This window comes from Typopeltis vanoorti, chromosome 2 (genome assembly GCF_054136105.1).
Source record: "Typopeltis vanoorti isolate ZY-2024b chromosome 2, IOZ_Tvanoo_1.0, whole genome shotgun sequence".
In the NCBI taxonomy this organism is placed as follows: Eukaryota; Metazoa; Arthropoda; class Arachnida; order Uropygi; family Thelyphonidae; genus Typopeltis; species Typopeltis vanoorti.
The window spans coordinates 168,786,504-168,813,444 of NC_143550.1; the positions used below are offsets into that span (position 1 = coordinate 168,786,504).

At 37.7% G+C, this 26,941-nt stretch overlaps 1 long non-coding RNA gene across 1 annotated transcript in view; it reads right to left on the bottom strand.

Annotated features, from left to right (window-relative positions):
* Positions 1-10,993: 10,993 nt before the first annotated feature.
* The window catches only part of LOC150109643 (uncharacterized), a 66,083-nt gene continuing 50,135 nt past the window's right edge, over positions 10,994-26,941 (bottom strand). The window contains exon 2 of the long non-coding RNA XR_016549973.1: positions 10,994-12,873. This is a non-coding gene — a long non-coding RNA (uncharacterized LOC150109643). The remainder of the gene's footprint in view (positions 12,874-26,941) is intronic.

A 26,941-nucleotide genomic window follows, 5' to 3' on the forward strand; every position in this document is an offset into this window, starting at 1 on the left:
AACAGGGAACGCTTGGCCCTGGTTCTGAAGGTCCTTCCTTTCTGGGACTTAGTTTTTTTTTCTCTAAATCATGATTTCTTTTTCACCGCGAGTCAGGACCCTTGGCATCGAAGCGGACGCCGACACACCGAAGAGGATGTTGGCGAAAGCTCTTAGCGAAGCAGTAGGGGCAGAAATTATAGTTGGCTTTACCCCTTATGGAGCAGGCAGGTTCCAGGTAGTAGTAAAGAATGTGGAAAACAGGAACAAGTTAAGTAAAGGACTAGAATGTCAAGGGAAAAAAATGTTTTCCCTTTGTAGTAGGGAGTGTTTTCAAGACAATAAAAATAGAGAGGTTCCCTGTAGAATATCTGCAGGGGGGGGGGACTGAAATAATCAACAAAGTGTTTTCGAAATGGGCAGTCGTAGGCGACGTAAAAATCGCTAACGATACAGACTTCCCCGACTGGAAGACTGGCGAGGTAACTTTCCGTATGGAACTGAAGGCCGAGGTCCCCAATTTTGTCTTTCTAGGCTGTCAGGGTAGTAGTTAACTACCCTGCAGTTAAGAAACAGTGTTTCTTAAGTGAGGTTCTCTGGAACATCTAGGTAAAGACTGCCCCAAGAACAAATGCAGGAACTGCATGGGGGCAGGACATGCCCTACCACAGTGTGAGGCACCTTGCCTTAAATGTGGCACCATAGGTCACAACGTAGACACCTGCCCAGAAACCAGGCAGAAAGGATGGGAGGTGCTATCACGCCGGCCACAGTAACACCAGCAGTAAATATTAATGACACAGAACGGGAAGACTTCCCAACCCTGCTGGCTGCACATAACACAATAGCAACAGGGAATCTAAAACGCAATAAGAAGGAAGCGCCCGTAACTAAGAATGCAGAAACGACCAGCAAAGAAAAAAACAGAGGAAGAAGAAACAGCTAAGGATCAAGCCACCACCACAGAAACCGCAGTGGAAGAAATAAAGGAACGCAACCAACAAGAAACTACCACTTTAGATACAGAGAAGGAAAACGAAGCAGAGGAAGAAATGGAAACTACTAAAGAAGAAGGTACACAAAAGCGGTCACGAAGCCCTGAAGAAGGGAACATTAAAAAATCAAAACCAGGTAATACCACCTCATCGGAAGAATTAGAAGCTGATGAAATGGAGACGAAAACAACAAGACAGGAAGAGGCTGAAGAATTTTCTGTAGAAGAAATCAAACTAGTTATGGGTGAAAATATGCTTAAAAATGGGAATGCAATAATAAAGAAATGGAGAGGACCCATCGAATCCGCAGACAGTGTATTCGTAACAATGTGCAGAGAAGATGGGCCAGCGTACCACTTCGGAAAGGAATTATAAGTATGAAATGGAAGGATATCTATATCCAGGACATAGCCACGGCCGTGCCCAACCAGGTAATCTGGGCCTGGCGGAGGTCGAGAGTAAGTACTTCTGCAGAACTTTGAGAAAGTTAACAGAGTCAGAGATCAAAGAAGACACTGAGTGGTTTGGATGTAAATACTTCCAAAGGTTACGACAGCTAGGAAAAATTAGTCAGTTCACGCAGGAGGAGGTTAAAAAAAAAATCGCTTGCCCCAACAGGTTTATGATTATTAGTTCACAAAGGAGGGGGTAGACCTGAGAACACGAGCTGCGAAGGCCTACAGCGAGGCGGTGCAGCTCCTTGTGGGCTGCGTCACTCGGGCCGGGTTCTTCCCCCAACTCTCGGTTCTCTGGTTGATAAAGTCCACCTCAATACGTATCCCGCTATCGCAGTTATTTTTTAGTTTAAGAATAATCTAAGTTCCGAATTTTAACAAACATTTTTCTTTTTTAGGGGTCACGAGATGACGTCTCCAGACACCCGGATTAATGTAATCTAAAGTTATGTTTTTCGGGTAAAGTGAAATGTAAATTTTAAGATTTTTTTTTAGTCTGCTTTCTATTTTCTTTTCGATTCTTGACAATAATATTTTTAACAGGATTTTGCTTGGATGGCTAATAAGGCTTATAAGGACAGAGGTCCTCCAATCAGAAGGCCAAGTCTCTGTGTTCCATACATCCTGAAATAAATTTAGCAAGGTGTCTATGATGATGTCACCTCCTTCGCGTATCAGTTCCATTGTAACACCATCAATTCCAGGTGATGATTTTTCTATTTTTGAGGAGCTAAAAATAAATAATTAATTAATCAATTAATTTATTATTGATAATTTGACAAGCACTTTTAGGATTATTTTTATTTAAGTCCTCTTCTATGTTTTTGCATTCATCTAGTATCCAAAGGTGTTTCTAGCATGTTTGACTTATATTTTAATAATCTTGGTAATATTTTTATACTGCTCTCTATTGTCACCACTATTAATATGAGATTTCAAATTTCTTCTTTCGTCGCATAGGTCCAAAATATTTTTGGTTATCCATGGTTTATTAACTTTCCTTTTGTATCCAAGAATTTCTTCAGCTGTCTCAGTTACCTTTTGTGAGAAGGATTTGGTTTTAGATTCGATATTATTATATTTCTTGAAACTTGTGTCAAAAATTTGTTTTAATTTGTATTTATATAGTGCATTTATTTGGGAATCTTTTAATTTTTCTATATTATATCTTTTACGAGTTGATTTTGTAGGTAATATTTCCCTCATTTTCATATTCACAGTTGTGATGACCATATTGTGGTCGCCGTCAGTGTCGGCTCCAGGAAATGATCTGGTTCTTGTGAGGTTGATAAGAGTTTTTAAATTTTGTGCTTACAAGGACAAAGTCGATTTGGTTGTATGTTTTACCATCAGGGGAAGTCCATGTCCATCTTCTGGAAGGTTTATTGGGAAATAGTGTTAGTAATGGTGAGTTCGTTTTGTGAGGCAAAGTTGATCAATTCAAAACCTCTTTCGTTTGTCTCCCCATAGTCATACGGTCCGACAAATGGGAGGAAATCTTTACCGAAGTCTGTTCCAATTCTGGCATTCCAATCGCCTTGTACAATCAAAAGGTCTTTTCTATTCGCTCCGGTGATTGTTGCATTAAGTTGACCATAAAACTGATCTACTTCGGAGTCATCTGAGCCTGTGGTTGGGGCATAGACCTGTTTGATGATGATATTGGGCGGTTTTCCTCTTAGGACTAGAGACTTAGACTAGAGCAATTCTGCTATTGATAGGATTGAATTCCATGACAGAATTTAGTGATGTTTTGTGTATCAAAAACCCGTCGCCTTCTTTTCCGCTGCAGTCACATCCAGAGTAAAGAAGCAAATGTCCTTCATCTGTTCTTAGCTCTCCTGTTTTGGGCCATCGAATTTCACAAAGTTCCATAACAGTCCATTCATATTATCTTTTTAGTTCGTGCTGTAGTCGTTTGAGTTGGCCTGATTGTAGTAGAATCCTAATATTCCAAGTTCCAGTCATTAAATGCTTGCGAAGTCTGAATCTGTATCCAGTTTTTTCATTATTTTTGTCAGTGGTAGTGGTAGCGCTAGTTGCTAACTTCTCATTGCCACCCCTGGAGCTACTACCAAATGGCAACGCGGACCTTGTTGAACCGGGCGATGTTCAAGCCGGCATGGTATGTTGTGTTAAATCCTTCGCCATGAAAGTCTAATGGGCAGTAAATTAAGACAGATGGCGCCCATCTCCTCGTCTTCACCTGCTAGCATTTTTTCATTTCGTATGGAGGTTCTCCCCTTGCCTCCCCCGTCCCTAAAGAGGGCTCATTTGGAGGACTCCATCCCTAAGGACGGGATGAAGCCCTCCAAATGAGGGATTAAGAGTGTATTTTATATTCATTAATTAATAACTGCTTATTTCGAGGTGTCATGCCGTTTTTTATATAGAAATAATCCTATTCGATATTTACTTTTATGTTTGTGAACATCAGTGCTGATTAACAGGTGAGAATATAATTTTCCATGGAAAACTTAAACTCGGACTACTTAATCAAAAATTTAGACCCTCATCAAGCGCTTGATCTTTTTATAAAGATGTTGAAGAAGTCTGAGGTCGAGTAGCCCGGATGTTTAAATCTATACTCATTAGCAAGTGATCCCGAATGTGATGAACTTCATGGTCTCCCCACCTAAAGAGCTCATCAGTTGGATTGACAGGAGGAACATGTCAGTAAAGACGAAGCACTGAAGATCATGGAGGATGACTCACCTATAAAGTATGCGCCATGCAGGAATGAGAACGTTTTTCCAATCGTTCTCCTCTACAAAGTGGACCTTGGTCACATAAATCATTAAGGATCAAATATTGCCTACTCATGGGCAAAAAATATTCAGCCTGCCACACTTAGCGATTACGCTAAGTTGACTAAACGTTATGGCCAATTAAAACTTACAATACCACTTAAAATCTACTCACCGAGTAGATTTTAAGATTTCCCACATTGTTAAATTCGCTATCAAAATAAATATATTGTTGGCGGATTTAGACACCATCTTAGATAGATTCCACCATCATTGAGAGGATTTAAATGCCAAGCATTCAACATGGTGCAGCAAAACGACCAATAGAAACAGTCTTATACTGAACAATGACATCAGGTTCAATTATGTTACAGTAGCAGGTGTCACAGAACCTACTCATCGCGGCCCTTTTGGCAGTGCCGATGTTCTAGAATCTAGATATTGCTATCCCACGAAATATCGGATATCAGTATCAGCTGCAAACTATTAATGAGCTGTCGTCAGAGCACAACCCTATCTTACTTAAATTAGGCACGCAGGAACAATTCTTCCCCCTCCCCCCCCCTCTCATTCCTTCATAGCTTTGGAAAAATTATCCAAAATATTCCCCGAACACATTGGTCCAGTACCCACAATACAAAGAAAACAGGAGATATACGAAGCAATAGCCAACCCCACAAATCAAATTAACAAAGCATTAGCAGCAGTTCCCAAGACTTCAACTACTTATAAGCCCAGCCGTTTTTACCGAATGATATTATGAATCTAATCAGGCAAAAGAACAAAGCCAGGAAAAGATATCACAACACATGCTCTGGAAGATCGAAAACTCCTTAACAAATTGAACATCCCAGTTAGAGAAGCTCTCAGAAACCACAGAAATCAAGAATAGGAAAATAAACTGACATCTCTTAGTTCGGAAGATCTAAGATTTTTGAAAACTCTCCATAACAAACGTAAACCTCTCTTTCCTCCCCTCCCTCCCCATGCAGGCCGAGCACGGTATTGTATATACAGGTACAGAGAAAGCCGAAGTTTTCACCAGCAATCTGGAAAAAAGCAGTGCAATCCAGCATGTGAAAACATAAATATCAACCTCGTTTACAAGGTTCACCAACGTGTCAGACGCACATTAAGACAGCCCCAAAAGAACTCAGAGCTGATTAACCCTACTTTTCCCGCAGAATTAATTAACATCATCAAATATCTCAACAGCAAAAAAGCACAGATCCAGACGACGTCATAAAAAAAAAAAAAAAAAAAAAAAAAAAACGAAAAGGAAAAAAGAACTCATCAACAGATAAATTAAACCTCGTTCCAAATGCACAATTCGGTTTCCCAAGAGGCCACACAGCAAATCTATCGACTTGTCGAATATATTACTACAGGATATAACTGGAAACAGCACCTTGGTGCTGTACTCCTGGACATTGCAAAGCCTTTTGACAAAATCTTACACCCAGGTCTTCTTTACAAACTTATCAGAGCAAATATACCAATAAATTTAATATCTAATTAAATCATACCTAAGTGGCAGAACAATAGGGTGAAGATCAGTGGAATAATCTCTACCAAGGGTAATATTTTAGCTGGACTTCCACAAGGCTCATTGCTAACTCCGCTTCTATTCCCAATCTACATGGGATATCCCACAAAATTATTTTAAGACGACCATCACACCTCTATACGCAGACGATACTGCAATATTAACACGATCTCTCCGTTCTTAGCTGGTAACCAGAACACAATATTGCCACTGGAAAAATGATTTTCTGATTCAATTAAATCCTCAGAAAAGCAAGCCATACTTTTCACCAGAAGACTGGTATCCCGCAGAGGAGATATCCAACTCTCTAAGGCTAAAATTCCTCCCATGGCAAACACAAACTAAATATCGTGGGATACTACTAGATAAAGGACTACGTTTCAACAGTCGAACCAACCTCACCTCTGTGAAAGTATTCAAAGCTATCTCACAACTTTACCCCTTGATTAACCTCGTGGCAAATGCAAGAAACAAACTATTACTTGATCAGATGGTCCCGTGGAGCCATACTTCCAAATCTAACCCACTGAGACTGCAACGAATACAAAACAAATGCTTACACAGATAAAGGGGAATATAAAAAGTGGTTCGCTTCACCCATCATATCAGTAGCGTTGTTGTTAAGGCAATCGTATATGATCGTCTACGTTTAGCGTTTTCAGTTTAAGAGGGTGAAAGTCCTTTTTCGTAGAATTTGCGGCGAAATGGAGTATTTCACTAATAGCTTGTTGTGATATATGCTGACAAGTAAACGTGGTTCTACGAGATAAATTTTAAGCACTACAAAGCGATCGTATGCAGTTGACTAGACTTAGTTATGCTATTGATGCACCAACAATGCTTGTAGCTCTTCCAACAGTTTGTTAATTCCCCCTCAGAAAAGTTACAACACACTTAATGGAATAGCCTATATTTTCATGCTGAATGTAGCTTTTATTCGGTATTATTTCATTTATTTTTGGAAAACATTTAAATCGCGAGCTTAATTAGACTCCTTGCATGCCGTGTGTTTTGAAATGGCCGCAGTTTACTTGGTCTTGTATCAGAGGCGGCTCGTGCATAGGCACTGCGGAACTGCAGCACCCCCAATTTTTTTTTGTATTAATGTATTTATATTTGCTTGTAATATTTAATTTTATCATCAACAATCCTAAATTCCATTCTTTTATTTTGTATAAAAAAATAATAAAAATCCATCTTGTAGCACTTAGGAGGGCGAAGGACGCTAACAGCACTGTGGTAAATCAACCGCAGTGCTGTTAGCGTCCTCCGCGCTAACAGCACTATGGTAAACAGCACTGTGGTAACCTATTGCTACGCGCGCAAGTATATGCACGTCATAGTGAGGTGCGAGCTATTAGCGTAATGCGGCACTGTCCGTGGCGCAGTTCCACTGTTGTTTATATGCAGTTTGTGCCAATAGTAGTGTTCGTAGTGCTTATCGTGTTTACTCCGTCTCTTTAAATATTTGGACATTACAATTAAAGACATTTTTAATTTTTACCATAATCTTGATATTTTATCCAAACACGTGCACAAACTATAAAACGCAATTTATAGTTTGTGCGTTTTAATTCTTCAAGTATGCAATGATTTGTTATTTTATTGTTGGATCACCCCTCAACATATGTGGTTCACAGTCTGTGCAATGAAATATTTAGAATATATGCAATGAATTTTTAATGTCTGTTTAATTATTTGTCATAGCTAATACAACCGGTTATTTTGAAAGCAAAGCTGTTAATGCTTAAATAAATTTTTAGTTACGTTTGTTTAGGAAGAAAATTTCAAAGATGATTAAATAGCTTACAGGACATGTGGCTGTATATGAACAGTGGGGGGCGTAAGTGTAATTTACATACCCCCCACACTCATCTGCACTTTGAATTAAATATTGTTATTCTTGTGCCTCAGTAATCTAATCGATGGGAACATTTACAGCAATCCCTCGATTAGTGCGCCTAATGCGTTCTTTTAAACAGGCGCATTAATCGAAAACGCACTAATCGAATACAATAACCTATGGAAAAAAGTATAATTCGTTCCTCAGATTTCTTTTTTTACCCTTGGTTTTTTAAATAAAAGAATTAGGGTATGTCTCAGGGCCTAGTTAAAGGAAAACTATGAAGCTGAAAGACAATAAAACATATTCAAAATATAAATCTATTATTCTGACGGGCATTCTGGTTCTTTCTTTCATACAACTGTCTCTTCTGCAAATTTTCCTGCTTCTCTTTCACAAAGGCCAGTCTCTAAGCATTGCTACTTAAAAGTTTCGGTTGCACGAAAAATATTTTGAATTTGTTTCTGTGAAATCTCTCTTTGTGCTTGTCAGTGATTAAATTTTCTTCATATTCTTTGGGATCTTCCCGCTGTGCATCTAAATTTAGCAGGTCGGAATCACTCGAGCTTCCAAATGGATCACATATTGCTAGCAGTAATTTCATTCGACTTTGCGACTTTATAACCAGGCTGAGATTTCTCTGATTTGGTTAGAAAAGTCTTGGAAGGCATTCGCTTCCAAAAAAAAAAAAAAAAAAAAAAAAGGTCAGTTTCATCGACATTAAATATTTGTTGGTCACAGTAGCCCCCCCCCCCCCCTTCTTATACAATTTTCTTCAAATCTCTGGATAATTTGCGCCACCTCCTTATCGGCACTTGCAGCTTCGCCTGTGATTAGAACATTATGTAGGCTATTTCTCAAACCACCCAGCACCAATTCTTCTTTTCCATCATTGATAGCCCTTTCTTTCAAGGTCAAAGAGACTTAATGCTTTTGATTTAATGAGGTCAGTTCTTAGCAGGATCCGTTTTTGGTTACAATCTTCGATCGTGTACAAAGAAGTCTCTCTAATTCAATCATTATAATACTTTGTATTCAGCAGCTTTGCTTAAAATTGCTCTTATAGTTGAATCACCCATTTTTGTGTTCTTGTCTTATCTTTGCTCTGGACTCGCCTTGTTCACTTTCTTTCAAGGTCAAAGAGACTTAATGCTTTTGATTTAATGAGGTCAGTTCTTAGCAGGATCCGTTTTTGGTTACAATCTTCGATCGTGTACAAAGAAGTCTCTCTAATTCAATCATTATAATACTTTGTATTCAGCAGCTTTGCTTAAAATTGCTCTTATAGTTGAATCACCCATTTTTGTGTTCTTGTCTTATCTTTGCTCTGGACTCGCCTTGTTCACTTTCTTTAGTGAACTATCTTTTCGAATCATTTTCACACTTTCACTTTTTTGCTCACTAATTCTTTTATTCATGATGAAAGGTTGGGAAAATACTTTAAAATAAAAAATAAAAAAAAATTAAGGAAAATAATTGCAAAGGAGGCCCGAGATATGATCAGGTAAATGCTATGTAATTAGCAGACGACATAAATTTTGGCGGTAAAAATTTGGAACATAGTCTACATAGCGAACATGGAAGTAGCGTAGTATGCCATTAAAAATAACTTTGTAAAATGTTTTAAATCAGTAACTAAATTATTTCATCCTAGTGAGTGATTTTTTAAAATAGTTAGCCATAAAAATGTGTAGATCGAAAATTTTTAAAATCTTTAACATTTATTTTTAAGATATATATAGGCGCACTAAACGAATTTTAGAGGCGCACTAATCGAATTTGGGTATCGAAAAAAAAATGACGCACTAATCGGGGGCGCATTAATCGAGGGATTACTGTATTCTACTAATATTACAAGGTGGCGCCCTCTTCTGCCATAAAAGGAAATTAAAAAAATGAATTGGACAGCTGATTCGTTTGAGTCAGGAATGTCTAAATGGTTCATTATTTCAAGTGTTCAAAATGTCCTCCATTCTCATCAAGGATTTGCTGATCTCGGTGAGAAAATGATCTGAAAATATCTCTTGTAATTGTGCAACAATTCTCCTCGATTTCTTGCCGTAAACTTTAGGTGTTTTGGCTCTCGTGACACAGTTGGAAGTTCTGCTTGAAATTCATTCTCTGCCGTCCCTACAACTTCATTTACGCTTTCACATTTTCACTACTGCTTTAGTTCATGTTTGCGTTGTTCAAACGTAAGCCAGTCATTGCACTGATCAGTCCAAATGTGGTTTATTCAGTGCCTCTACAGCGGCACTGTCACTCTCGGCTGTTTGTTCACTCTCTCAGCTGGATTGGGTTGGGGAGAAGGACAACCTGAAGCAACTAAAGCTTCAGACTCTTTAAGGAAGTCAATGTATTAGATCTGCTTTTAATTGCGTGTGTTCTTCTGGCCAGTTGTTCAAACTGGCCAACTCTCGCGTTCTCTTGAAAATTCCTTGTGAAGCTTCTTTTCCTGCACAAGACTCGAACCCAGGTTTTTACCATCCAAAGAGCATCGTCGGTAGGGACTGAAGCTACAGACTCACTTTCTCAATAAGGCATCAATCCTCTGAGTGGATTTCACAACTTGTGCAATGTACCTATCGTCTGAACTATAACCCTTTGACACCATCTTCCCCAGATCCTTTGCCTCTGCCATCTCCAAGCATGCAATCTCATCAATGCAGTACAGGCCGTAACATATCTGCTAATCAAGTGCATAACTGTAACTTATAACTCCAAATTTCGAAATGTATTGTCAATATATAAAGCAATTAACATGAGCTTCCACGACCTTGCTCTCACCGATATTTGTTTGACAAACATTCCTCTATTCAAAGCTAGCAATCATTCCAATTTCTTACAATTTGAATATGTATTTGCCATATGGAATTTTATCGAGTGCTGTCGCAAAATCCAGAGATCTCTATATACACTTCCCCTGTGTAATACGTTTATCTTTTTAATACTTCTATGTAACCAGATTGTTAAATAAATAAATATATAAAAAAACTATAATAAACCCACAATATTGTGGGCTTCCCCCCCCCTCACCCCACAATGATGTTTTATTCCCTTCTTTAATGCTATGACATCATTGTGACATTATGGAGCATTCCTTGGCATGACATTATAGCTGAAACACACGAAGTTATTCAATCTATCATCAGAATATTTTTTTAACAACTCTGCATAGGCTTCCTATAACTTGAAGTTAGTAAATGCTGTGAAAGACAGCGTTTTAAGCAAATTATCTTTCATATGAAATTTGCCTATGCTTATCAACCATTCTACGCATGCGTTGAATTTGAGCATGCGTAATGCAAACTCTTATTACTTTATCATAAATCAACGAAGTATTTGATTGGCTTTCGTATCCAAGCGTCACCTCCATGTTTACATAACAGGAGAATAAAAACAATTACAAAAATAAATCTCTCTACAGATAAATTCAAAACCTTTTTTAATAAATATTACATTTAAACAAAAACATACAGAGAATTACAAATCACAAAAATTCTATCTGTTTCTGCTGTACAGGTTTATTTAACAGAATTTGTGCACAGTACTGTCATCGTATGTTATTTAATACATCGTTGCCATGGTTTCACGCGCGCTTTCACAGAGGATCTACGTTTGTCAGTAATTAATAATTACTGTAAACATGCTATTCTCGTCTGCAAAATTAGATGCAACCTCCTTGCTCTTTTTAAAATTTATCTGATCTGCTTTTGCTCAAGTAATCGGAAACTGATTTAATATTTTCTCATTCAGCAAATGAAATTTAGGTGAAAATAGATGATCGGTAAATTAGTCGTATTATTTTTAGAGGCACTTTCTGTTTTTGAACGAAAACAAAGTTCGAGTGGATAGAATAAAACCCACCCTCAGTAATGCATTCTGGGAATTTCTTTGCTTTTACACATTTTGAAATTTAATAATTATATATTTATATTTCATAAACAAAACAAAACAAAATTAAATGATGTCTTATGGGTAGTCCACTTCTTAAAATTAACCGTAAAAAATAAATCAACTGAAAGGATGTTTTTTGGATATTTTAGAACACGGAAAACGTTCAGTATGTCAAGAAGACAAGAATATTTATTCCAAAGCTGGCGCCGCTGGAATTGAGTTGGAGTCCTTGTAGATGCCTACGTGTAAGAAAAGAAAAATTTATGTACAGTCATGACCTTACTAGAATTGACTGCATTCCAATGATTTATTCTTAAATCCTTGAAAACTACTGCAGTTAATGGAACGCGCATCTAGGTGGCGCCATCTGCTAATACATAAAACAACTATTGTCGTTGAACAAAAAATTGCGTTTGTTGTGTATGTACGTATGAATTTACAATTGTTCGTCTTATTAATAGAAATTAATAAAAACTACTACCATTTAATTTCAAATATTTATATTTTTTTGTGTTTATTTACATTGTTCTTGGATTAACATAATTATTTTTATTGAGCGATTTGTTCATTAATATTAAATCTTTAATTCCTACCCACCCCTTTGAATATTGGATACTTTTGTATTCAAAAGGAAGTCAAATTAAACACATGTTAGTAAAGGAAGGTATACTCTTGGAGGGTAATGGATGGCAATGCTTTAGCCAATGAAGTTATAACTGAGGCTATTGCTAACTATTGCTGTTACCCTCCTTCCATGATCAGAGCTTTAATAGCTCAATGACACCTTATCCCTACACTGTCCTCTACAGATAACGGGGAAGATGAAAAGCATTCTTGCTTCGCCCCTTTAAGCCAGTCCTTATAAGGACTATAAGGACATGTTAGTAATCTCATTATTAAAATTAATGTTTTCTACGTTAGTAACATCATCAATCTGTACTAGATGAGGGCGAACAGAACGCTTATCTATTGTGACACTGGTACGAACTGCTTTGACCGGAAACCGAGTAGACTGCGAGTCATGTGACCGGATGTAGAGACTTTTGTGCTATTCTGATTAAGGAATGTTTTTGTTTGTTTTTTAATTTAGCATTATATGTCGGCCGAAACCATATTTGAGTCCTTATACTCTCGTCACCGAATAGCTGAAATCACTTCCATCATCAATGTACCGAAACCTGCCTTCGTCTTGATCATCTTCGATGGTGGACTCCATGTCGTATTTTTCCTTCACCTTTCTGTCGTGTTCCACTTTGACCCACACAATAACTGCTATTAAAAACACGGCGATGAGGAAAAAAATCACAGATACTATACTGAGAACAATCACTTTAGTTAATTCGTTGCGATCAAGCAAGGTTTCGGTCTTGGACATGTCTGTAGTATAATATGTCACATTTCCAACTTCCACCTGAAATAAAATAAACAATAAATTAATGGTTAGTTAAAATGTTATTATTCAGTATACATGGTAATGTTCTGAAAATTAATGTGCACTTTTTTTTCGGTATTTGGAATGGATATTTCATTGGAATAAAAATAGGTTTTCTTGTAATTGATTCTACGGTTTAACAAAATTATTTAAAATAAATAATCTCTGCTAACATTTACGTAGCTTGGAGTCTTAGTATCGATGTCTCAACGTTCGTTATCATATAACTTTTTATGGATATCGTCTCCTCACACTGTGCCATTTTCGCTGCTAAATTCCAAGGTCTAATGATAGAAGTGCAAAATCTGATACCGAAAATGAGGGAAATTATTGCCCTTTTGTTGTGGGAAAAAAAAACTTTCTTTCAATACATCTTCGTATTATATATATAATTTTATATAAAAATATATTAGTTTCTTGGTTCAGCTTAAAAGTTGGATTTACATTGGTCATCGGGATCGCTTGCCAGTTGACTAGTTGAACTCGAGGGGTATCGAAAGCCAAACAGTTTATCTTCGCCTGCGAATTCGATTACAGTGTCTAGAAAAACCTCTTGGAGTCGAAGAGTAGATAAATTCAGAAATCGGTTGAGAGATATTACATAGAATGAATGGAAGAAATGTGACAGGGTAGCTAATTCGGTCGGATTTAACTGAATGTGTGTTTTGTTGAAAAAAAAAAAAAAAAAGGATAGGGCTCTGCTATATCAAAATGCTTGCCAAGAGAACTGGAAATGGAAGATCCAGAGTCGTTTTCAGAAACTGACGGTCATTTCGATCCTCACTGAGATAATTTTGAGGGGGGGGGGGGGGGAGAATGGATTGCAACTGCTTCCAACCCAAAATGGGAAATTGAAAGAAATTCCAAAAATGAAATTGAAATAGTTTTGCGACTGATCTACAAGAAATAACGTAATCATTTCGATAAGGATTTGTGCAGATTACCAAAATGCTCAATGTCACTGTATTGTCAGAAGCAATGGACAGCATCTCAAAAGTCAGAAATGGCAGGGAGTCTTAAGCCAAATAATATGGCGAGTTACCAGCCTGCCCGCTACCGTATGGGCAGTGTCAGTATCAGTCCATTAATTGGCACCCGAAAAAAAAAAAAAAAAAAAAAAAAAAAAATCAGGAAAATAATTAAATTTAGTAATACTTTTTTTTTTCTTCTTTGCACGGACGTTTAATCCATTTAAATAGTAAAAATATCTGATAAATATACAGAAATAATTAACCCGAAAATTTAAATTTTATAGCTCGTTCTTATCTTTGTAAAAATAACCCCATCCAACTTCGAAGTTCAAACAAAATGAATATTTCATAAAAATCGAATTTATAATTTTTATAATGAATAAATGAATAATTTTATAATGAATAAATTAATCATTAAGAAATAATTAAAATTCATTAATAAATTTCATAAATGTCATAATTATTTACACAGCTCCTTCCATGAGACTTCAACAAAACCTTCCTATAAATGCTGCAGTGGATTAGGGAAAACGTGGATGCTAATCTACCAGATGGCGCTCGAGTCATTGGTGCTAATTTCTAAACATTCAGAACTTTGCACAAAATTATTGACAACAATAAATACGGGGCGGGAGATATTATGAGCTAATATTTGTATGAACATCGGTGATTTAATTCCCTGCTGGCTTCACTTGCATACAAACTGGAAATATTTTAGAAACAAACCGGATAATAAATTTATAGTTCTGTTAACAACACTTACAAAGAAAAACACTGTTGTATTATCATATGGCGAAACCGTTAAAAATAGCTCGCAGACACACCTAATTTGAAAAATACAAATATAGATTTTTCTTGCTTCAGATCATTCAAGGAATAAATCCCTGTTGTTTTGCAGATTCCTCCTGGAAAACCACCCTGCAAAACTTAAATAATAGCTATCCATAACCTACGTGTCTCCATTTCAAAGAATGCAGTAAAATTATTTTGAAATGGCATAACTAAAATACTTATCCTTATAAGGACTGGCTTAAAGGGGCGAAGCAAGAATGCTTTACATCTTCCCCGTTATCTGTAGAGGACAGTGTAGGGATACGGTATTATTGAGCTATTAAAGCTCTGATCATGGCAGGAGGGTAACAGCAATAGCCGAGCCTCAGTTAGAACTTCATTGGCTACAGCATTGCCATCCATTACCTTCCCTATTCATTTGTTACCCTTATCCTTATAAGGACTGGCTTAAAGGGACGAAGCAAGAATGCTTTTCATCTTCCCTCTATCTGTAGAGGACAGTGTATAGGGATAAGGTGTTATTGAGCTATTAAAGCTCTGATCATGACAGGAGGGTAACAGCAATAGCCGAGCCTCAGTTAGAACTTCATTGGTGATACATAAGTAAAGCCAATCTCTAAAAATTAAGACGATCCCTAGACCACTCAATAGTGGCCGAAAGACCGTCCATCTCAGCGTTGGCTCCACTCCGTGATGGCCTTCCACCCACACACCACCACCCAGCAGAACCGCTCAAATTCCGAAGAAAATAATTCACCGACAAAGCCCCTCAGCGGGCCGTGCAGGAGAACACTTTCACCGGAGACTCAAATTGCTCCCTTAAGGCAAAAACCTTAAGAGAGCGTACTCATAACTCTAGAATCTCAGCGCCCCAGAGGGTAACAGCAACAGCCGAGCCTCAGTTAGAACTTCATTGGCTACAGCATTGCTATCCATTACCCTCCAAGGGTATTGGATTGAATTCTTCACTCAATCCTAACTAAAATACACTTTTATTTTTATTCTATGTTGCGTGACCTGAATAATATTATTAGGTGTATGATACAAATACATCAATATAATAATAAAAAAGATACAATTTGAATATTATAATTAATTCTATTAGAAATTTATATATGCTATGCATTTTTATAATTAGATATTAAAAAGGCTAATTTGTCGTTTACATTATTCAGTTTTAGTTGTATGACAATATTAGTATAAACAGTCTCCACCCTTACTAAACTGACTCTCCTGAAAATTTTGGACATGATAATGGCACCTGGTCAATTAGGCGATCTTACCTTACAAGCTTAGTTGACATTAAGTAACACATAAACACATCAGGCATTTTAACCTTTATTTTAATACTGACGATATTTGTTAGGTTATGATGAATTCTGTCAGTATTTTCGTAACGCATTCGAACATTACAGTTGAAAAACTATAAGCTACTGACTTCATATCGGTTATACGTTACGGGAACTAATTATTAAAGAAGAAATTAATTCTTCCTGAATTTTCATTAGAAAATCATTTTCATATATAATTTAGTAATCTAATTAATAAGATTATTTCAACTGTATCAAACGTTTTAGTTTTGTTGGTGTATTTGAAGCATACACCTTATAATAATTTCAATTAACTATGATTTTATATTTATGTTACTGATTATGCTTTTACTCGGTGGAAAATGGAATCAATCCAATACCCTTGGAGGGTAATGGATCGCAATGCTGTAGCAATGAAGTTCTAACTGAGGCTCGGCTATTGCTGTTACCCTCCTGCCATGATCAGAGCTTTAATTGCTCAATAACACCTTATCCCTACACTGTCCTCTACAGATAACGGGGAATATGAAAAGCATTCTTGCTTCGCCCCTTTAAGCCAGTCCTTATAAGGACTATAAGGATGCTTTTACTCGAATAGGAAAAAGTCCTTTTTAGGACTTCCAGGGTAACAATTAGCAATGCTGAACCGAGGAAGTAAACTGAGGTTCGGCTGTTGCTGTTATCCTGGGTGTGAGTTTTTGAGTTCGCTCCCTTAGGGTTTTTGCCTTAAGGGAGCACTTTGAGTCTCCGGGGAAGGTGTTCTCCTGCACGGCCCGCTGAGGGGTTCTTGCCGGTGAATTATTTTCCTCGGAATTTGAGCGGTTCTGCTCAGTGGTCGGGGAGCCCGTCACTGAGTGGAACCAACGCTGAGATATGGACGGTCTTTCGCCCACTAAGAAGTGACCTAGAGATCGTCCGATTTTTTGAGATTTTACCCTTTACTTACTAATCAGGGTAACAAATGGCAATGCTGAACCAAGGAAGTTAACTGAGGTTCGGCTGTTGCTGTTATCCTGGGTGCTGAGTTTTTGAGTTCGCTCCCTTAGAGTTTTTGCCTTAAGGGAGCACCTTGAGTCTCCGGGGAAGGTGTTCTCCGGCACGGCCCGCTGAGGGGTTCTTGTCGGTGAATTATTTTCCTCGGAATTTGAGCGGTTCTGCTCAGTGGTCGGGGAGCCCGTCACTGAGTGGAACCAACGCTGAGATATGGACGGTCTTTCGCCCACTATGGAGTGGCCTAGAGATCGTCCGATTTTTTGAGATTTTACCCTTTACTTACTAATCAGGGTAACAAATGGCAATGCTAGCCAATGAAGCTTTAACTGAGGCTCGGCTATTGCCGTTACCCAGCCATGATTAGAGCTTTTTAGCTCAACAACACTCCATCCACACAGATTTACTTCATTCAGATGACGGGATAAAGAGTCAAGGACTCAGTCCATCGCCCAGTTCTTATAAGAACTATTAAGAATGCTTTTACTCAGAATAGGAGAATCAATCGACCGTGAGATGCGGTCGACTGATTTTATATGAGATGCCCACATATAGGGTAACGAAGGGCAATGCTGAACCAATGTGAACCAATGAAGTTCAACTGAGGTTAGGCTGTTGCTGTTATCCGGGGTTAATGAGTTCGCTCTCTTAGGTTTTTGCCTTAAGGGAGCACTTTGAGTCTCCGGGGAAGGTGTTCATCGGCACGGCCCACTGAGGGGCTTTGCCGGTGAATTATTTTCTTCGGAATTTGAGCGGTTCTGCTCGGTGGTCGGGGAGCCCGTCACTGAGTGGAACCAACGCTGAGATTAGGACGGTCTTTCGCCCACTATAGAGTGGCCTAGAGATCGTCCGTATTTTTGAGATTTCACCTTTACTTACATAGTCGGTGATTGATTCATTCAATCCAATACCCTTGGAGGGTAATGGATGGCAATGCTGTAGCTAATGAAGTTCTAACTGAGGCTCGGCTATTGCTGTGACCCTCCTGCCATGATCAGAGCTTTAATAGCTCAATAACACCTTGTCCCTACGCTGTCCTCTACAGATAACGGGGAAGATGAAAAGCATTCTTGCTTCGCCCCTTTAAGCCAGTCCTTATAAGGACTATAAGGATGCTTTTACTCGGAGAGAGAGAAGAAAATTCCTTTTTAGGGCTTCCAGGGTAACGACTGGCAATGCTGTAGCCAATGAAGTTTTAACTGAGGCTCGGTTATTGCCGTTATCCAGCCATGACTACAGCTTTTAGCTCAATAACATCCCATTCACACAGATTTTCTTCATTCAGATGACGGGATAAACAGTCAAGGACAGTCCATCTCCCAGTTCTTTTAAGAACTAATGCTTTTACTCGAAGAGAGGGAAGAGAAAAAAAATCCCCTTGGAGGGTAATGGATGGTAATGCTGTAGCCAATGAAGTTTTAACTGAGGCTCGGCTATTGCTGTTACCCTCCTGCCATTATCAGAGCATTAATAGCTCAATAACACCTTATCCCTACACTGTCCTCTACAGATAACGGGGAAGATGAAAAGCATTCTTGCTTCGCCCCTTTAAGCCAGTCCTTATAAGGATGTTTTTACTCGCTTGTGTAACAAGCGAGCTAGTGTTGGTTGTTTGTAGTCGATGAGTTAGTATCATTTAAGTCGTTATCAAAAGGGATGTACAGGATCATAGTACTACATCAAAAAGTTACACCATTACTAACTTCCTATCTACAATTTTCCTCCAAATCAATCTGTTACCTATCAAGACTCCGACATTATCAGATCTTATATTTCTATTTTTTACCGCATCAATCAACCTATATCTTGATCTCCCTCTGGGTCTTTTTCCTGGGAAGAGAACACTTGTTTTGCTAATATTTCCTCTCCAATTCTGTTTAAGTGACCATACCACCTAAGATTAGCTCTGATAAAGCATTCCAGGATGCTGACAATGTCAAGTTCTTTCCCAATATCCTCGTTTTTAATATGATATTGCCATTGATGCCATCTGTTCACGCCTCTAATCTTTCTCAGGCATCTCATATCTGCGGTCTCTAGTCTTTGGTCAAGTGTTTTACTTCTGACCCAGCTCTCAGATCCATAAGTTAAAACTGGTTTGAACACTGTCTTGTATAAATTTGGTGTTCCGACTAATTTCTCTTATTCCATATGAATTTATTCAATTGACTTCCTACCATACCAGCTTTGTTGATTCTGTTGTCTATTTCCATATAAAATTTACCATCTTCACTAAAAATCCTAAGTAACTGAAATGTTTTACTTGTTACACAGGTTCTCTGTTCACAACACAGTTGACATTTTCAGCGATTCTGCCTATTTTCATTATCTTTGTCTTTTTATTGCTGACCTTCATACCGTATCTATTACAACAGTTATTCAATTTAATCAGAGAATCTTACAGACTTGTTGCAGATTTATTTAGAAGTATAACATCGTCCGCATAAAGCAAAGAGCTGACATTAACACCTCTAATTTTGATATCATGTTTAATACCACTTTCCTACATAATGTGATCCATATAGATAATGAATAACAGAGGGGATAATGTACACCCTTGTCTCACACCAGATTTAACATTAAACCATCTTCCTGTACTTCAATTCTAACTACTGACTCACAACTTAAATAAAGACTAAGTATTGCTTGATATAATGCCTCATTGACACCGTACAACTGCAGCGTATTGAATAGCTTCTCTCTTGGCGCCTTGTCATATGCCTTTTCCAGATCTACAAAACTTAAATACAATACTAGTTATATTCTCAAGATTTCTTAATTATTTCTCAAGATTTCACTTTAATGTCTTAAAGTGAAAATCTGATCCTCGCAACCTCTATTTAGCCCGAATCCAGCTTCACCAAGCGTCCATTCCACAATTGTTCTTAGCCATTTCTCAAGTATACTTGCATAAATCTTACCAGGAACACCCAGTCTGGAAATACCTCTGTAATTTTCACATTCAGTTTTATTTCCTTTTGGCCCCCTGTGAATTATGCAGAACAGCCACTTCAAAACTTGTATCCATTCATATTTGAGCATTTCTGGTGAATATCACCCATTCGGCTATTTTTCCACATTTCAAGTCTTTGATGGCTTTTCTACCTCAAGTATGAATGTGCATTCCTGTTAAGTGTTTTATACTAACCTGCTGTCACTGTTTCGTTTAGCAACCTTTCAAAGTAATTACTCCAAACATCTAGAATATCTTTATCTTCAGTTTTCATGTCACCTTTGCCATCTCTGATTACTTTAACAGTACTCCTTCCTCCATTTCTAAGCTTTTTCAAGACTCTTCACAATATTTTGCCACCTTCCTGATATTTATTTTCTATGTTCTTACCAAAGTCCTCCTATGACTTGTTTAGCTAGGTTTAAATTTTTTCTGTATTCTTTAAAATCACATGCTGACTTCTTGCCAGGAACTCTAGATATGCTTTCTTCTTTTCCCTCACCTGCCTCCTTAACTTCCTGTGTCCACCAGGGAGTTCTGATTTTTCTGTCCTTGCAGACAACCACGCCATATTCCTCTAAGACTGATTCAATCAATGTTTTCTTCAGGGTTTGCCACTGAATCTCCAAGGTTTGGTTCCTGTTCTCAACCTCTTTCAATTTTTCTTCAATAATCTTTGTGTATTTCAGTCTACAGTTCACCTCTGAAAGCTGTTCAACTTTGATTCGTCTTAAATTTTTCTTACACATCTTCTTTTCAATATGAAATTCAATTTTATCCTGCTCAAGACTAAATAGTGATCACTTCCTATTTCAAACTCTCTGTATACTCTTGTGCATTGGCGCACCCAGGGAGGGTGACAGGGGCCCTGACCCCCCAAAAGAAAAAGGAAATAAAAGACTAGAAAAATTTCCAAAAATCTTTTCCTAATTAAAATTCTTTTTTTTATTATTTATGTTGTGTCGTGACTTCTATTTCTATACCACCTATGAATTAGCAGTCACATAAGGTGGGAATACCCTCTGGCTCTAGGGAATCACGGCCGTTGTGAACGCAAGGCGAATGAAGTAGTGCTCGGCGATACTTTGCCTGAGCCGGGTCAGAGTACCCCCCCCAACCCCCAAGATTAAAAGATTAAATCTTGAGTACCCGCCCCCCCCCCTCCAAGATTAATTCCTGGGTGCGCCACTGCTCTTGTGTCCTGAACCACTGGGAAAATATCGCTATCAATGCATTCAATGAGCCTTTTCTTATTTCCTGCATCATCTCTCCTTGTGAATTTGTGCTTTGCTACTAACGATTTTCTACTCTGCTGTTTATTTCTTCGACAAGCACCAACTTTATCTTTTTCGTTGTGTTAACTGCTTTCTCTAATGCAGCGAATTGCCTTCATCACTTCACTTGATATTGCCTACCTTTCCAGAGATTGCCCTCATACTTAGAGTTGAATACTATAGCTACTCCTTTTTCTATTGTTGTTGCATGAATAACCATCATATTTTTGTGGCTTAAATATCTCACCTGTTTTTGTCTTCTTTATTTCGATACTACCTATTATGCTGATCTGGTACTTATCCAATTTTTCTGCTAGTTCCATTTCTTTACCATCGATGTCTCTTATGTTTATGGTGTCAATTTTGAACTCTGCTAATGATAAGTTGGGATGTGTTCTGAGATTTGTTTGATGTTTGACACTTTATGTATACGCAACACACTCTCTCAAACCCACAAACATATCGGAGATAGGGAGGGGGGGGGGTGCATACTGGACATTTTGGTTCCACGTTAAGTGCTTTTTCGAACTAATTTGTATAATTCTTAATTATTTTAAAATAATTAAAAATTAAATGAATAAATTGAGAATTATTTGTAGAATGTTTGACACTAGTTACCAGTTCGATAATGAGCTCATAATCTTTGCGATCAGTTGTGATAAAACTCTGAAGTATATTAAATTTAGTTTTGAGATAAGATACATTTGATATAGAATAAATCTGCAAGGTGAAGCTTAGCTAAGCATCACCATTTCATATGCAAATAACATCATAATCAGAGAACTATCCCTCTGTTTTTTCACATGCTATTAGCCTTCAGCTCTTCACACCTTCAACCATTTGAAATAAAATATTCAGCCAAAGAATTCGCGACACCTGAATACTTGCAAAAGAGAGAAACAAAAATGCAAACATAATTGCGTTGTGAAAACATACTTTCATTTCAAGAACAGATACTACACTTGAACTTTAGCCACTATTCTGTTTTGATTTTAAGAACAATACTATACTCATTACGCTTCTGCCATCGTCTACTAAACAATGTGAGTTAGTCGGGTACTAGTGGCTTTATAGCATTTATATTATTTACAGTTTAGCAATATGATATATTGTATGTTATCCGTGTGACTTGGGGATATACTAATAATAATGCTTAGAATTTCAACATTATAGCTATTAGGCTTCTGTGATGGACGGTTTCTTAACAAATCTCTTTCCACAATTTAAAGCTTTTAAATATTTAAAAAAAATTTTTAAAATTATAAATTGTATTTAAACTATTAAATAAACTCTAAATTAAATTCAAATTTTGAAAAAAAAATTTCGAAATATTTAAAATTTTTAAGAGTTATAAAGAGATTTGATAATACACCTTTTATTTTTTAATACAGTATTAACATGAAAAAACAGAAGGAAATCAGTAAACAAGGTGGTGTCTCATTAAGTGACACACTGGGTATTTCTTTAAACTCGTTTAGTAAGTATATTTAGTAAGTATATATATTTAGTAAGTATATTTAGTAAGTATATATATATATATATATATATATATATATATATACTTTTCAGGCAGTGATGAGATGATATATATATATATATATATATATATATATATATATATATACTTTTCAGGCAGTGATGAGATGATATATATATATATATATATATATATATACTTTTCAGGCAGTGATGAGATGATAGTTGTCCTGTTCGTAGAAACAGTCAATACTATCAATCGACCGTGAGATGCGGTGATTGATTCATTCAATCCAATACCCTTGGAGGGTAATGGATGGCAATGCTGTAGCCAGTGAAGTTCTAACTGAGGCTCGGCAATTGCTTTTACCCTCCTGCCATGATCAGAGCTTTAATTTAATAGCTGAATAACACCTTATCCCTACACTGTCCTCTACAGATAACGGGGAATATGAAAAGCATTCTTGCTTCGCCCCTTTAAGCTAGTCATTATAAGGACTATAAGATGACGGGAGACATATATATATATATATATACGGTTGTTCGAAGATTGGATAGAATCAATCGACCGTGAGATGCGGTGATTGATTCATTAATGCCCTTGGAGGTAACGGATGGCAACAATGCAATGCTGTACCAATGAAGTTTAACTGAGGTTCGGCTGTTGCTGTTACCACCTTGGGCGATGAGTTTTTGAGTTCGCTCTCTTAAGGTTTTTGCCTTAAGAGAGCAATTTGAGTCTCCGGGGAAGGTGTTCTCCGGCACGGCCCGCTGAGGGGCTTTGTCGGTGAATTATTTTCCTCGGAATTTGAGCGGTTCTGCTCAGTGGTCGGGGAGCCCGTCACTGAGTGGAACCAACGCTGAGATTAGGACGGTCTTTCGCCCACTATGGAGTGGCCTAGAGATCGTCCGTATTTTTGAGATATCACCTTTACTTACACATACGGTGATTGATTCACTCAATCCAATACCCTTGGAGGGTAATGGATGGCAATGCTGTAGTCAATGAAGTTCTAACTGAGGCTCGGCTATTGCTGTTATCCTCCTGCCATGATCAGAGCTTTAATTGCTCAATAACACCTTATCTCTACACTGTCCTCTACGGATAACGGGGAAGATGAAAAGCATTCTTGCTTCGCCCCTTCAAGCCAGTCCTTATAAGGATAAGGACAGATGACGGGATAAAGAGTCAAGGACTCAGTCCATCGCCCAGTTCTACTATAAGAACGGCAATTCTGGCTACGAAGACCTTGATGGTGGGAAGCTAAAAGTCCTTTTTGAGGACTTCCAGGGTAATAAATGGCTAATGCTGTAGTCAATGAAGTTTTAACTGAGGATCGGCTATATTATTACCGTTACCCAGCCATGACTAGAGCTTTTTAGCTCAATAACACTCCATCCACACAGATTTTCTTCATTCAGATGACGGGATAAAGAGTCAAGGACTCAGTCCATCGCCCAGTTCTTTTAAGAACGGCAATTCTGATTTCAACTTCGTCTGTTGTTTTAGTGAACTGTGTTGTCAATTGATGGTTTTTGCATATTGACTGGATTTGTGTTCAAGATAAGACTTTGATTTAGAAGCAATTTAATTGCTATTGTTTCTTTTAGCCTACGTTTGGTATTGCTGGCAGTCCTTTGCGGCTGCGGGATATTCTACAAAATTTCTGCTGGAAGGTCTTTTTAGACCTGCGGGATTTCTACTAGCGCTCACACGCAATTAAATCAATATGAGCGTGCCTGACCTAGATGTATTCACTGATTTGTTCGATAAAGAGCCGGCTCTTATACTCATTAATAAACTCCAAAAGAAGTTCAAACTGACATGGCCTACTAGCATGATCTACCCCATCATTATCGAGTCACTCGATAAAGGGCTACCACTCACTTTTCTCAAAAAGCTTCTCAAAAAATTTGAACGAGATTGGCCCGGCTACTTAAACTTATAATCTTCACCTGAAGTCGACGTTGAGGAAAATGAAGACTCTCCTCAAATGGAGGAAAAACTCAATCTAGTTGTCTCTACCTCTAATCCTTCTGACCAAGGAGAGATCCACGCTCGTAAGAAGGAAAAATTCTCGCTGAGCCAACAATTGATGTTGGTATGGATAAAGACGCTCCCAATTCATACCCCTCTGCTTCCCCCAATGAAGAGGTGCCACCGATTATCCTAAGGGAAAAGCAGAGATGGACAACACTAAGAACCGTCATGGCTAACTTACAAATAAGTTATAGATCGACTAAAAATGTAGATCAGGGCATAAAAATTGAGCCCGCCACGGTGGCTGATTATAGAAATCTTACGAAGTAGCTGGACGCAAGAGGAACACAATATCACACATTTTCACTTGCCTCTGAAAAAAATCTGAAAGTGGTCCTACGAGGAGTCTCCGAGGATATTGACACGGATGAAATAGTTACTAACTTCAACTTACAGGATCTACCTCCCATAAAGGTCACTAGAATGTTCAGATCAAATAGGACACCTATGCCTCTGGTCTTAGTAGAAATTCATAATATTTACAAAGACATAGAATCTAAAATCAATCTGTGGACTTAAAATCACCCCAGAACCCTTGAGAAAGAGAGCATCTTCTGGGCAGTGCCACAGATGCCAAAAATTTGGCCATGCCCAGAAGCTATGTAAAGCCAGGTACAGATGCGTAAAATATGGTGAGAATCGCCCCACAAACACCTGCGCCAAGCCAAACTCCACCGCGGCTAAGTGCGCTAATTCTGGGGGTCCTCACCTTGCTAATTATAGAGGGCGTATACATCATCCCAAAAACAGATGGAATGATCAAATCATCAATCTACCTCGTCATCTAGTGCGAGAGTTCCTGAAGTTCAGGCTCCTCAGTCCTCCAAGAGTGAGAACATGACATCAGGTGCTCGCCCACCATTAGCTGAGCCCCTTAAGAAAATGAATGTTAGAAACAATAAACTTCATAGAGATACAAATATTCCTTATATTCTCTCTTTTCTACAATCCTTAGCATCCAAGTTTTTCCTAAAGACGTCCACACATCCCAACGATTTGGTTCAACAAGCTGCAGCATAAGATCCAACGGACATATTCAAACATAGAAGACCAAAAGCTATATTAACCTCCTATAGCGATGCATAATCTCCATGCCCATTCAGGGCGAGCAACTGCTCATAAATTTTACCCTCACTGTAACCACAACAGATAGCGGGGAATATGAAAAGCATCTTGCTTCACCCCTAAAGACATAAATGTCAATTGTCAACGGCAATGCTGTAGCCAATGAAGTTCTAACTGAGGCTCGGCTATTGCTGTTACCTTCCTGCCATGACATGATCAGAGCTTTGATAGCTCAATAACACCTTATCCCTACACTGTCCTCTACAGATAACGGGGAAGATGAAAAGCATTCTTGCTTTGCCCCTTTAAGTCCTTATAAGGATCACAATATATAAATATATATATATGTTCATGTTATATATATATATATATATATATATATATATATATATATATATATATATATATATATATATATATATATGTTCATGAGTGTTAAAGTATTTACGAGAATTAATCACATGAACTGGTATTTATTAATAATTCCCAACTATTGATGGTAAATCAATAAAAATAAGTAATTTGTGTTTTTAACCGGACAACAATATAATCATAATAAGGTATTTATCTCCTATTTTTCTGCTATTAAATAAAATATTTTTTTATAAAACATGTTTCTATTACATTTACCAGACTCCTTTAGGAATTATTAATAATTACCGGTTCATGTGATTAATTCTCGTAAATTATTCACTTTAACCTCGTTATTTGGTTTGTATCAATAATAGCCGGTAACTATTAATCAGAGGCGAATGCTGGTCTTGAAATTCACGCTTGCTCTTGTTATCATTCAGGGAGTGAGAGGTGTGATTGAAGTCTGATTAGCGGAATAATGAATTACTGACCATTTAAAACTACCTATTTAGAAATTTATGTACATTTAATCATACAAATACAACATTTATTTTACAAATGATATTCTATCTTTTTTAATTTATCTACTTGAATACAAATTCTACCCTACGGTCTTCTTTATGAACTGGTCAATAACATCGTCATAAAAAGTTGGTTGTAACTTAATTTTCTCAAGCAACAGGCACACTTGTAAAAGCTGGCTGAAGCTCACTGGCTAGAGCTACGTTGACTGCGTATGGCCTGTGTTTAAGCAACAGAGTGAGACGACGTGAAATGGCTATGCACGAGCATGAAATCACAGTGCTGCTGCAGCGAAGACC